The sequence below is a fragment of the Dendrobates tinctorius genome, unplaced genomic scaffold (genome assembly GCF_039654945.1).
Source record: "Dendrobates tinctorius isolate UK_male_01 unplaced genomic scaffold, ASM3965494v1 ptg000250l, whole genome shotgun sequence".
Taxonomy (NCBI): Eukaryota; Metazoa; Chordata; class Amphibia; order Anura; family Dendrobatidae; genus Dendrobates; species Dendrobates tinctorius.
The window spans coordinates 58,287,501-58,302,488 of NW_027361917.1; positions in this window are offsets into that span (position 1 = coordinate 58,287,501).

Here is a 14,988-nt window from a genome sequence, read left to right on the forward strand (position 1 = left end):
CATACCACATATATACTACATACATACTACATGCATGCTACATGCTACATACATACCACATACATACTACATACATACTACATACATACTACATGCTACATACATACTACATATATACTACATGCATGCTACATACATACTACATGCTACATACATACTACATATATACTACATGCATGCTACATACATACTGCATGCTACATGCATGCTACATACATACTACATACATACTACATGCTACATACATACCACATATATACTACATACATACTACATACAATACATTCATACAATACATACATAGACATACAGTACATATAACATAGAGTAACATACTTACCAATACTTGTCACATTGTTCCCCAAAGCCATTGTCTTTTACGGAATAAATATTAACATAACAAACCACAAAAATACTCACCCACGATCCGAAGCAGTCCACGAGTGTGTCCCACGACGATCTTGGGTAGAGAACTGCAGCATCAGCTGTTGCTGCCGTTCTCTACGGGCTGCAGGAATCCAATGACGGAAGGTAGGTATCCTTCCGCACTGTATTCCTCCGCCACTTAAAAAAAAAAATCGGATCGTGGGTGAGTATTTTTGTGGTTTGTTATGTTAATATTTATTCCGTAAAAGACAATGGCTTCGGGGAACAATGTGACAAGTATTGGTAAGTATGTTACTCTATGTTATATGTACTGTATGTCTATGTATGTATTGTATGAATGTATTGTATGTAGTATGTATGTAGTATATATGTGGTATGTATGTAGCATGTAGTATGTATGTAGTATGTATGTAGCATGCATGTAGCATGCAGTATGTATGTAGCATGCATGTAGTATATATGTAGTATGTATGTAGCATGTAGTATGTATGTAGCATGCATGTAGTATATATGTAGTATGTATGTAGCATGTAGTATGTATGTAGTATGTATGTAGTATGTATGTGGTATGTATGTAGCATGTAGCATGCATGTAGCATGCATGTAGTATGTATGTAGTATATATGTGGTATGTATGTAGCATGTAGTATGTATGTAGCATGCAGTATGTATGTAGCATGCATGTAGTATATATGTAGTATGTATGTAGCATATATGTAGTATGTATGTAGCATGTAGTATGTATGTAGCATGCAGTATGTATGTAGCATGCATGTAGTATATATGTAGTATGTATGTAGCATATATGTAGTATGTATGTAGTATATATGTAGTATGTATGTAGCATGTAGTATGTATGTAGCATGCATGTAATATATATGTAGTATGTATGTAGCATGTAGTATGTATGTAGCATGCATGTAGTATGTATGTAGTATGTATGTAGTATATATGTAGTATGTATGTAGCATGTAGTATGTATGTAGCATGCATGTAGTATATATGTAGTATGTATGTAGCATGTAGTATGTATGTAGCATGTAGTATGTATGTAGCATGCATGTAGTATGTATGTAGTATGTATGTAGTATATATGTAGTATGTATGTAGCATGTAGTATGTATGTAGCATGCATGTAGTATATATGTAGTATGTATGTAGTATGTATGTAGTATATATGTGTTATGTATGTAGTATGTATGTAGTATGTATGTAGTATGTATGTAGCATGTAGTATGTATGTAGCATGCATGTAGTATGTATGTAGTAGTTTTTTTTTTGTTTTTTTTTAACATTTAACACATTAGCCGGATGATGGGACTACTACTGTCCCATCATTGGCTAATGTGTCAATCACTGTCATGGTAGCAGGCATCGCCAGATGGGACTTGTAGTCCCATCGGACGATGCTTGCACAGACCCCCGGACATCAGCACAGCCCCCCGGCAGGCCGGCACAGCCCCCCGGCAGGCCGGCACAGACCCCCACAGGGTGCACAGACCACCGGCAGGCCGGTACAGACCCCCACAGGGTGCACAGACCACCGGCAGGCCGGCACAGCCCCCCGGCAGGCCGGTACAGACCCCGGGCAGTCCACACAGCCCCCCGGCAGGCCGGCACAGCCCCCGGCAGGCCCGGCAGAGACCCCCGGAAGGCCCGAAATGACGGCGCATCATGATGCGCACACACCGCGCATCATGATGACGTCAGGCTGTCAATCAACTTTGAACTTCCGATTCCGATGCCGACTTCCGATATTGAAAAAATATCGGAAGTCGGTATCGGAATTCCGATACAGCAAGTATCGGCCGATACCCGATACTTGCGGTATCGGAATGCTCAACACTGTTTATGGCCTTTGCCATCCACCTTGCTTCAGTCAGAGCCCCTGGAACCCTAAATTCAAAATCGTTTTCATCCCAACCTCCAAGATATAGAAGTGATAGTTGTAATAGCTCTTTGTAATCTTCTCTTGGATGACTGCTATCTTTCAAGACATTGTTGAGGTAGTCCACCATTTTCACACGTTGTTCTTCTAGAAAACCTTGAATGGGATTTTCTTCATCTAACATCGTAGAATTGGACTTATTATCAACTGAATTCCACTGATTTTGGAACTTTTGGAAAATCTGGATGTCAGGACCACTTTGCGTTATGTTACAGCAGTTACCAAACACTCCTTTCAAGATTAATTCATGGGTGTGGTGGCGGCAAGCCAACCACAACAATGGTCGCCCAAATTCAGTTTCAATTCTGATACATGCTCCATGGATCATTCCTGTATTAGATGCAGTTGTATTGAAAGATATACCAATGATATGGTCACGTAGCACGAATCGGTCCACCTCCTGAATAACAGCTTCAGCCATTAGCTCACCAGTACCTTTCTGGGCAGCAGGTACGCCAAGCAAATGCTCAAAATCTTTTCCAGGTACAAGAACAGCAACTCTTATCTTCTAGAGTTTTGACACTCCCACAGGCAACCGAGGTCAACAATTTACTATCCCAATGTAAGACTAAATGAGGATTTTCAAACAGTGACTTTTCCATGTTCTCAGCCATCTGTCTTTTTTTAATCACCTGAGCTCAGAAAACGGTAGATGGAGAAATGGAGGTGCATGAAACAAGGCTTTTTGCAGTTGCAATAAATGAAGTACTTGCTTGTCAAATGGAGAGTTGTTCTCGATCCCATGTAGTCATGAGTGTGTGATCTAGAGGTTTTAATCTACGACCTGCACAAGATTTTTTCACTGGTGGTGCAGAAAATTCGTCCTCTATGTGAATTGATGATGATGGAGATGAGACTGAGTGTTCCACTATAACTGTCTTGTTCATTTTGGCGAATTCTTTATAATGTTTCACCTTGTATGCCTCCTTTTTTTCTGTTTTTATTTTCTTCTTTTTAATTTGTGAGGCAAGAACCTTATCTACACCACTCATTGATGAACTCATACGATCCTCTCTTTTTGACATAAGGAATGCTTTATCGTCTTCTATTGTAGTACGCTATTCATGGACATCACATTTTGCCTGGCAATATCAAATAGCTCAACAAGATCACCTTTCCAAATCTGCTGCTTCATATTTGCTTTGTCAGTGTTTCTTGATTTCTCTTTACCCAGATGTCGATATTCCTTGTATAACTTCTGTATATGAGTTCGGATATTCTCCTCTGTCATGACAGGGATGCTTGCTTTCTTCCACACTTCCTGTAGTTTAATGCATGTGGATTTAGCAGCACACGAGAGTGTTTCTTTCATTTCCTTGTGATGGTAAATAAAAACTAAAAGCACTTGTTCCTTAGAAGAGAGTCGAGCTCCAAAAATTCACCACCAGGCACCTTTTCAAGTAACCATATTCCCTTTCTAGTACTCCTTTTCAGTTTAACTACCTACAAAACAAAATAGAAACACAACATACACACTAATGTGATGGCGATTATGCTTTTTCGTGAACTTCAGTACTTTCAGATAAAAGTGATCAAAGTGTGCAACCCCTAAATATTAATCGATTTCGCTTAAATTTTTACATGGATCTTTTAGATGACTTAGACCAAGGATTCAAGCAAAGTCATATGAAAATCATAACTTTGGAAAAATGAAACACCCTAGTGTATATGCTTGGACTCTGCTCCATTTACTGTATATGAATCTGCCAGATACACGCTGCACTCTCTCCGGCAGATCCATATACACAGAATGGCATGGAGGCTGACCATGTGTACCTCAACTCCATTGAAGAGTCCTGATCACGGGAACATCCGAGGTCCCCAGGGCCGGACTGGCCATCAGGCATTTTGGCAAATGCCAGAAGGGCTTGTCTGATTGTGGGCTGCCTTGTCTGCCATGTTGTTAACAGAATCGGTGCTCTCAAGACACCCATACTGTTAAGAGTTGTGATGAAGCACAAAGTCGCTGACTCCGTCACTTACCCCAGCAGGCCTCTGGTATCATTAGAAATATTTATCTTGTAGTAAATCTTGCTTTCCTCCATCCAGGGTAATATTAGTAATATATCCCATCTGGTGCTTGGGGAAAGTGACAGCATGGGCCGGTGTGATTTCAAATGCCAGGGCTTAATTCAGTCCCAGTCTGTACCTGGAGGTCCCTATGTTGGAACAGCATATTATCCCCTATTTATTGATAGGGATTAACTTGCATTTCTGATAAACATCCTTTCCATCCTTCTAACATCTCTAAAATCCTTCCTCTCCCCTACCTGCTACATCCTCTTTGTTCATTATTATGTCTTTCCATTCAGCTACACATATCAGATCTGCATTATATTGGAGAGCAGTGATATAAGAGATGAGTCCATGCCGTGATTATCTGCAGTTTCTGTATCTCCCGGAATCATAATACCTGTCTATTCTATTTGTTACCGCTGTATGCAGGAAACCAGGGTGTTTCTATTAGACTATTTCCCCTTTCTCCTTCTTATAAGAGATGACAGAGAGAAACTGACTACAAACAGATGGCAGAAAAAGAGGCTGAAGCAACATATTATACATTGAGAACATTGAGAGTGTGAGTGAGAGATTAGCTTTCTGTCACTGATTTATCACTGCTTCCATTTGATAAGATTCAGAGCACAGCAAGTGCAATGTGACAAGACTCTGGTCCTGTGTCTCTGCAAAGCCTGAGGCATTATGGAAAATGTAGTCTGCATTAGGAGAACCGTATCAGACGAAGGAGAAATCAACGTGGCAAAAAGTCCAGAAATGACACATCAATTAAAGCAGGTATATAAAAGGCATTCATCATTCTGTAATGACGGTCTATGTTTCATTATACAGGCAAGAAATGACTTCAGTGTTGCCTTAATTTATATGGACCGCTTCATGTCAAATTCACTAGTTCTTCCAGTTTCAGCAATCTAGCATCCCGACTAATAAAAAGTACCTTCAATACTGCGTGAAATCATTGTGTACAGGGTAGCTTAACTCAATAATGACCAATTGCCTTAACCCTGCGTCAGGTAAAATAGGCCTGAGAAGCAAAGATCACATGTTTGCTTCCCTCTCCTCTTGAAGGTGGCAGGGGATCCCTCCTTTCCAAGTTGCTTCCTATTTTCAGGTGCTACTTGAACCCCCCCAGAAAGTTATATCGCCATCCTTGCAGAGAGTAGGTGTCACCTTTGTGGCCTTTCAGGGTCATTGTGCTTGAAGGTTCTCACTTTTGAAGGTTCGTACTTTCTGGGGGTTTTTCATCACAATTGTTTTGCTCGTTTTATGAATGAATAATGCAAAGTTTGTGGATATCTTGTAGAAATAGGTAGGGTTTTCTTAGAAATAGCCTCTCAGGCACATTGCTCTCAAACATAACGTAATAAAATTTTTTGCAAAGGTATGATACAATATAATATCATATGATAATACAATCAAACAACATAGTTTTTCTCTCTGAAAATGTGTTGCTTCGCTGAACAATTTTAACTTCTGAATGTGAGTAAATATGACTTCAGTTGAATCTACAAGTGCTTCTCCAAAAATTAGAAAATCATCAAAATGTTAATTTATTTCAGTTCTTCAATACTTAAAGTGAAACTCATATATTATATAGAGTCATTAAAAACAGAATGATCTATTTCAAGTGTTTATTTCTGTTAATGTTGATGAATATGGCTTATAGTCATTTGACAAGCCAAAAGTCATTATTTCAGTAAATTAGAATACTTTATAAGACCAGCTTGAAAAATGATTTTAAAATCCGAAATGTTGGCCTACTGAAATGTATGTTCAGTAAATGCACTCAATACTTGGTCGGGCATCTTTTGCATGAATTACTGCATCAATGCAGCGTGGCATGAAGGCAATCAGCCTGTGGCACTGCTGAGAAGTTATGGAAGCCAGCATTGCTTTAATAGCAGCCTTCAGCTCGTCTGCATTGTTGGGTCCGGTGTGTCTTATCTTCCTCTTGACAATACCCCATAGTCTATGGGGTTAAGGTAAGGCAAGTTTCAATCAAACACAGTGATACTGTTGTTTTAAAACCGGGTATTGATACTTTTGGCAGTGTGGACAGGTGCCAAGTCCTGCTGGAAAATGAAATTTCCATCTCCAAAAAGCTTGTCGGCAGAAGGAAGCATGAAGTGCCCAAAAATTTCCTGGTAAGACAGCAGCACTGACTTTGGTCTTGATAAAACACAGTGGACCTACACCAGCAGATGACATGACTCCCCAAACCATCACTGTTTGTGGAAACTTCACACTAGACCTCAAGTAGCTTGGATTGTGTGCCTCTCCACTCTTCCTCCAGACTCAATGACCTTGATTTCCCAATAGAATGCAAAATTTACTTTCATCTGAAAACAAGACCTTGGAACACAGAGCAACAGTCCAGTTATTTTTCTTCTCGGTCCAGGTAAGATGCTTCAGTTGTCTATTTGTTATGAGTGGCTTGACACAAGAAATGTGATACTTGTAGCCCATGTCCTGGATATGTCTGTGTGTGGTGGCTCTGAAGCAATGACCCCAGCAGCAGTCCACTTCTTGTGAATCTCCCCCAAATTTTTGAATGGCCTTCTCTTAACAATTCTTTCCAGGCTGCTGTTATCCCTGTTGGTTATGCACCTTTTTCTACCACACTTTATCCTTCCACTCAACTTTCCATTAACATGTTTGAATATAGCACTCTGTGAACAGCCAGCAATGACCTTTTGTGGCTTACCCTCCTTGTGGAGTGTGTCAATGACTGCTTTCTGGACATCTGTCAAGTCAGTATGGCACCCCTGCGATCTCAGTCGCCACAGGGTACTGCACTTCAACCAGAGGGGTGGTACTCTGCTCTCTGGTAAGGAAGGAGCACTGCCAGAACTCACACACCAGCACCCAACACTAGTCCCCATCCGGCCAGGGGGGAGTTAAGTAGAGGGTGTGGGTGGAGAAAGTAGAGAAGGGGCAGAGCTTAAGGGAATGACAGTTGGTGGTTGGAGTTAGTGCTGAGGTAAAGAGATTGTTCTGGAAAGAGTTAATAAGTCAGTCAGAGAGTGGTGTGAGAGGACAGAAGAGAGTCAGGAGGGAGTGAGAAGGAGTCGTTTGTGGAGATTGAAGCTGAGTGCAGCTTGTCTCCAAACTAAAGAGAGTGAGAGAGACAGAGTGAAGATAGAGAAGAAAGGAAGGAAAGCTCCAGGAGGAGAGGAAGAAGAGGTCTTAAGGGCACAGATAGCGAGTAATCCATCCGTGGGGCCTGCATCCAATGGTGTGGTTGGTGGAGAGACCAGATCACAGTTAGGGGACCGGCCCCAAAACTAGTGGAGAAGCTAAGGACTCAGCTAGGAAACCAGAGGCGGCAGTATCTTTAAGTGCTGCAGTCGATCCCACACTCATTTGCCGAAAAGGCAGACATATAGGATCCAGGGGTCAGACCAACGTCACCCAACAAGATCTGAGTCTGCTGGCTTGGGACACTGTGTGTGAAGATGCAGGGCAGGGGAGGTGATAGCCAGTGTAGTGAGACGGCTCAAAGGGAGCCCTGGCAACATGCATCCCAAGCTACCTGAGAGCTGTCTGGACCACAAGCCTGGAGGACAGAGCACCCCGGCAGGGGACTGTAACAATTGAACTGTGAGTAAAAGCGTAAAGACTGCACTTTGCTGTGTCCTCTATTTATTGCTGCACCATCTGCCCTGTACTACAACCACCATCATCAGCATATTTTCAATATCACTGCCTTGGGGAATATCTCTGCCTGTGGAGAGCTGAACCAACTCTGCTGCATCAACAACTGCCCCAGAGAACTAAATCTGCAGTGTCGGCTGACACCTTATTTTCCAAATACCACAGGTGGCATCACAATCTATCTTTTATAAATTTTATACCCCCTTTTCTTCATTGTTATTGGACTCCCAGGGCCATGGACCAGGTTACTGCTGCCGTGACATATCTCTTTAAGAACCGGCCCGATACCGAGTATTCCCCGGCCCTGGTGGGCGCTCCATCAGCAGTCTTCCCCATTATTGTATAATCCAAATGAAATGAAAAGAGGTTTCACTCACCAGAATGAAGTCCAAACTTTATTGGTCCAAAAAATGCTTAAAAAATCTCAGGCAGGTGGGGGGCTAAAGGGTGCAAAGACATTTGGATTATACTTCTTGCTCTGGTGTGCACCTGAAGGAAAAAAGGTTTTATGCCTGTGGTATTTTTGTCAGCTGATGGTATTGGCTCTATGTATCACCGGTGGTGCCCAGCTTTTTGTATTTTCTGTAATTCCCCATGTTTGTGTTGCCTAGACAGACTAAGGGACCTTTTTAAAAGCTTACGAAGCCTTTGCAGGTGTTTTTTGTTAATTATTCTAATTTTCTGAGATAATGACATTTGGGTTTTCATTGGCTAAGCAATGATCATCAATATTAGCAGAAATAAACACTTGAAATAGATCAATCTGTTTGTAATGACTCTATATAAAATATGAAATTCACTTTTTGTATTGAAGAACTGAAATAAATTAACTTTTTGATGATATTATAATTTTGTGAGAAGCACTTGTAAGTGCATTACTATTGAGTTTTTTGCCTAGTTTTAATGTTTAGCAATAGTCATTTCCTGAAAACTGGAGGCAATTTGGGGCTAGTTTTGAAATTTGGGTACTTTTAGTTTTATTGCTTTTATGGTTATTAAATGTTTTTTGGCATCTGATTTTGTGTACTATCTTTTATGATATCGCTATGAAGGTCAATGATTTATTTTAAAACCCAAAAAAATTGTGATAATTATATAGTATAGGTAGTTCTCTAACCTGTGCCTGTCAGGCATGCTGCGCTTGAACTCGGGAGTGCCAGAAATGTGCCTGACCAAGGATTAAAATTGTGTCTCTTAGTCCTGGGCTTTAATTTAATCAAATCTGATCCACAGCTGTTAGACACAGATATGGAATGTAAGGAAAAGACAGAAGTGATTTAAGATTGATTCTGAACAGAATTGTATATGAAGCTAATCAGGTACCAGCTCACTCAATTTATATATTTCCTTACCTACTGTATCTAAATGAGCTGAACGCGGAAAACATTAAATTCACTGCTAGAGATGAGTGATCCTTTCAAGGTTCAGTGCTGTTTGCTTCACCGAACGTTTAAAAGTTTGACGAATATGTTCACCGATCAGTTCAGCGAACGTACCTGAACCTCATTAAATTCAATGGGATGCCAAACCAAACATATGTACAACACCTTAAGGAGTGACAAAAAGCATGAGGTATTAAGGTCTGGGTCAGCATTTACAGCTTTAAATTGATGTTTACCTGGTGATTAAGGGAACAGCATAAGCCTTCTTAGCTGGGAGCCCTGCTACCTCATGCAACACCTCCATTTTTTTTTTACAGCCACACTCAGAAGGCACATCACCAGGTTCATAGAGTACTATTGGTAGAAAATATAAGGAAAATGACACAGGTAGTTGACTGATTAATTGACCCACAGTAGAACCTTTCATAATGGCACAGAAGCAGTTAGCCAAGGGCCATGAAAGAGGTGTCAGGGTTTGAGACAGCATTTACACTTTTGAATGGAAATTTCAATGAAGACCTGTTGATTAAGGGTGTGATGTATGCCTTTTTTAGCTGGGAGCCCTGATACCTCATGCAGCACCTCTAAATTTAGATTTTCCCAACCACACTCAGATGGCACAAACATCAGTTTCATAAAATAAAAAGGAAAAAAGTCTGCGCACCCAACTGGGGCCAGGGATCCGAGGCTCGGACAGGTCAGCATTGCAGCAGTAATATCAATCGATTGAAGAAAAAAGGATCCAGCTCCAGAAATCTCATAAAAGGTATGTTTATTGAAAACTCTTAAAATCCATTGTAACAGTATAGTAGCCACTAACTCTATAGGGGGAAGTTCACACTGGCAGATGCGTTTCAGACCACAAGGTCTTTAGTCATTGTCACACATCACTGTGACCGAATTTTGCCAGCTTTGAGTAAAAGTGCTCGGAAAGCCGAACACGAATCCGAATGCTACGAGATTGGCGAACGTGTTCCGAACAAGTTCTCTCATTTATCTTCACTGCTAATTTTAGATGCAATTCTTTGGAATTTTAAGACATCAAAATTTATATTAAAGAGAGTAAACCAGCCACTGAACCATATAAAAAGCCCACTTCGAATAATATGGTATTACATTATAATTGTTAAATAATGCCAGATTAGGCTGGTTTCACATTAGCGCATTTTCAGCGCGCGCACGGCCGGGGGTAGCTCCGCCCCGAGCCGGCTCTCTGCCCGGCGTGCCCGCCCCTTCCTTGTAGCGCCGCCTCCTAGCGCACAGCGGCGCCTGCGATCGGCGCACCCTATCTTTAGCATAGGGTGCGCAGATCGTGCGCAGGCCGTGCGCTAGTTGCGCTTTGACCTGCGCTGCGCACTTTTGACGGTGCGCCGTGCGCGCCAAAATCAAACTTTTCGGATTTTGGCGCGCACGGCGCACCGTCAAAAGTGCGCAGCGCAGGTCAAAGCGCAACTAGCGCACGACCTGCGCACGATCTGCGCACCCTATGCTAAAGATAGGGTGCGCCGATCGCAGGCGCCGCTGTCCGCTAGGAGGCGGCGCTACAAGGAAGGGGCGGGCACGCCGGGCAGAGAGCCGGATCGGGGGCGGAGCTACCCCCGGCCGTGCGCGCGCTGAAAATGCGCTAATGTGAAACCAGCCTTAGCATGTTGAAAATCATGTATTTTTAACTAGGCCACTCCATTGTTAAAAAACAAGAATTACATGAGTCCAGAAAAATTCAATAAAAATTTATTTCAATACGTTGAAAAGAATGAGGTTCCAAAATTTGGTCACTGGTGAATAAAGTGATGACAGGTGCTTAGACAACATTATCTCTTAGGGCATGTGCCCACAGTCAGGAACTGCTGCCGGTTCGACGCAGCATATTTATGCAGCATCAAACCATCAGTGGCCAGATGTTGCAGAACAGTGGATGGGATTTCTAGAAATCCCATGTCTACTATGCATGCATCTGCGCCTGCGGATCTCCCACGGATACTGACATGTGGCAAGTCTTTCGGCAGAAATGTCATCAATAGAATGTATTGAATGCTGTTAATCAGCATGGTTCAGTGAACACATGCTAATTTACCTGCAATCAATAGAAGACAGTGTTTTGGATTATCGAACTTATGCTGCTTCCAAAGCACTGCTACTTCTGGATCCTGAGCCCATAGCCTAATGCAGGGTTTTGTAAACTGGTACCTCCAAATGCAAATATCTAAAAATGTCATTACACAAATTTGTTAGGGCATAAAGCATTTAGAGTTGGTATATGGGGTGATATTACCTAATTTTTATGTATATAATTATCTTTAAATTATGTTCTCAAATGGATATATCACCCTCTTATTTCTTATGTCCCTTGAATCATATATACACCTCCTAAAAGACTAGTACTCAAATAGTTTATGCAACACAGCAATGGGTTATCGTAACCCACTACAGATGTTTTACTATGGTAAAATAATATTTGTAGGTTTTTATGACAGTAAAATTCACATGACTCGAAATTGTGGAATATAAAAATATTTAGGCCCCATTTTCCATGCCATTCTTTATGACGGGGAAGGGTGCAATGCAAGACATGTGCTTCTTACTGAATCAGGCGAGCCTTGAAGTGGCATGCATCTCTATGTGCTCCTTGCCACAAATCTTACTCCATCTTAATTCATTCAGCGACTGCATTAAGATTTCTGTTGTAAAGGTGCTGTCACACTTAGCAATGTACCAGCGATCCCGACCAGCGATATGACGCTGTCAGGATCGCTGGTGCATCGCTAAGTGGTCGCTAGTGAGCTGCCACATAGGCAGATCTCACCAGCGACATAGCAGGGGTTGGGGGTCGTTACTTATGTGTCAGACGAGGCAATCCTGACGTCCTCCCGCCCGCATCCACGCGTCGCTCGTCGCCATAGCAGGAAGCTGTCGATGAGAAACGGTCCAGGACATTCTCGCGCGATCAGCGATAACCAGCGGGGGAGCCGGTCGGAGGTAAGTATCAGACATAGCGATATCGCTAGCAATATCACTGCTATGTCACAAAAACCAGTGAAGTTACAGCGATATTGCTACTGATATCGCTTAGTGTGACAGGCCCTTAAGTTACACAACCATTTGCCATGAATTTGTCAAGGCCCTGTCCTGCTGCAGCTGTGGCCACTTTGTCAGAATACTGCAAAAATGGCATGGAAATGGCAAAGTCACAAATTTTTTTACAGGCTCACACTGTTCAAAAAATTTGCAGCTTTTTACAGCAGTTTTTCTAGACTAAAAGTTTTGATGAATCTTGGCCTTTTTCCTTGATATGATGACCAGATTAAATACTAGATTCTGGAGAAAAAAATACTGCTCCTGACGTGTACATTACATGCTCGAGTAAATGATGGCAATCTTTACTTCATGTAGACAAACCACAGCACCGAAATGACGATGGAGAGCAAAGATCTCGATTCAATAAGTGAATATGTTATTTTGATCCAGCAAGAAAAGGTCCAATGTTCCGACTGACAGTAGTCTTTATCAAGGACATTTGTTTTGTAGAGGAGCCGGGTGTGAGGTAGATGAGGCTGTGTGAAGGCAGTGGGAGCTAGCACGGATAGGCCCTGATTTATTTAGACTGTCTTTGTACACACCAGTCTTATTGAAGGGGCACAGTGGAGTAAGTGGAGCCTGATTCATTTAGAGGCACATCTTACAAATGGTATGCACCTCCATGTGCCTTGATAAAAAATCTTTCTCCAGTCAGTTACACTATATCTAGTCAAGAATTGGATGAGCAGGCATTACCTTGCCCCATACCACCCACTTTTACAGACCTTGGTGGCATTGGAGCAAAAACATCAAAAGCTAGTTCGAGTTGCTTAATCGTGATTTACTTAAAAAATTTAATAAATTTCAAAGTGGCTTATGTGACTTTTTTGGCTTCAACTTGATGAATTGAGGCCATAGAGTCATGAACTAGGGCAGCACGGCGGCTCAGTGGTTAGCGCTGCAGCCTTGCAGCGCTGGAGCCCTGGTTTCGAATTCCACCAAGGACAACATCTGCAAGGAGTTTGTATGTTCTCCCTGTGTTTGCTGGGTCCTTCCCTGGAGGGAGATCTGGCTAGTCCCGTGTTTGTAGACTCTTAAATGAGGCTCCACGGACTTTGTTTGCATATTCGTATTTCCCAGGGAGCAATGCACCCCTTGATTACACTGATTGAGTGCCTTTGCCGGCTGCCTCAGTGTTTTCTTTGACTGGTCTCCCTGAGGTCAGTGATTGTTTCGTGATGGTGGTCTACTAGGCATTGCTCCCACCTAGCCAGAATCCTACTCCACACAATGCAACACCCCGAAACAGCTGTCTGTGGATGGATACCTGGCCTTGGTATTTCCCTTGTCATATCTGTAAACTCTTAAAGAGCTGGATATTGACTTAAAGGGCCACTTAATATGGTGGTAATGGTGGTTTCCAAAAGGAGCCACTCCTTGGCTGGGTCCTTCCCTGGAGGAAGATCTGGCTAGTCCCGTGTTTGTAGACTCTTAAATGAGGCTCCACGGACTGTATTTACATTTTATAATTACTTATGCTGTGGGTTATATTATATGTCTTTTAATGTTAGGAATAGAAAATTTATTGGTGAAAAAAGGCATATCTTATTCTGCTAATCTGATTTGATTTTCACCAATACCTCTCCAGCCACTTACTCTTTATATGGTTGGTTTGAATTTAAAATAAATCTAAAAACAGTTCTGTATATTAGCTGACGGAGATGGAGGGCGCACATTGCCACTTTCCTTTCAGTAAGTATTGTACAAATGAAGCGATGCCCATCATAATTTGATTTGCTGAAAAGAATTCACAATACGCTTGCTGTCTTTTCAATTTGTATTTTTTTTAATGTTGTATTGAGATGAAAACCTTATTTGTATTTTTAAGTTAATTCAGATGACAGATAACAGGTAATGGACTGTTGACATACAGGATGGAATCATTTACTATTGTTTGCTTCTTATACATGCAAGTCAATGCAGCGCTAAAGGGTAAAGATTGCATTTGTGTTCGTGCACAAAGAAATCAAATGACACCAGGTCACTGAAAAGATAAAGATCTTCTAGGTTCCTTTTAAAGTCATTTTCTCTTTTTAGAATTATTTTAACGGAAATGATTTGTTTACCAGAAAAAGATGAAGACATGAAATTTTACACTAGATCATTAACTTAGCGGGTGACTATATGACCAGAGATTAGTTTTCATATATGTGTGCACTGAACCTTTAACTATTGATTAAGCGCAGTGAGATATGCACAGTCATACAGATAGACGGTTCATGGGTGGTATCCTACTTTATAGTAGTAACTCAGTGCTGTAAGTTCAATCTATTAGAGATGCTTTACATTTTGCTGACATGGATCTTATATAACTGTAACCATACCAGCCTTGTGCTAGAGTCTGCTGGATTGTAATGTATTTATAACAGGAATCCACTGTAGTGTGGTCATGAAATGGTTAATGTACAGCTTTTGGGCACTTTTAAATAACCCTTGAAGCCACAAGAAATCAATGTTAAATAATTCTTATATGTAATTAGCGTATTGCCATTCTGTGACTATATTGAATTAGTTAATTTGGCAAAT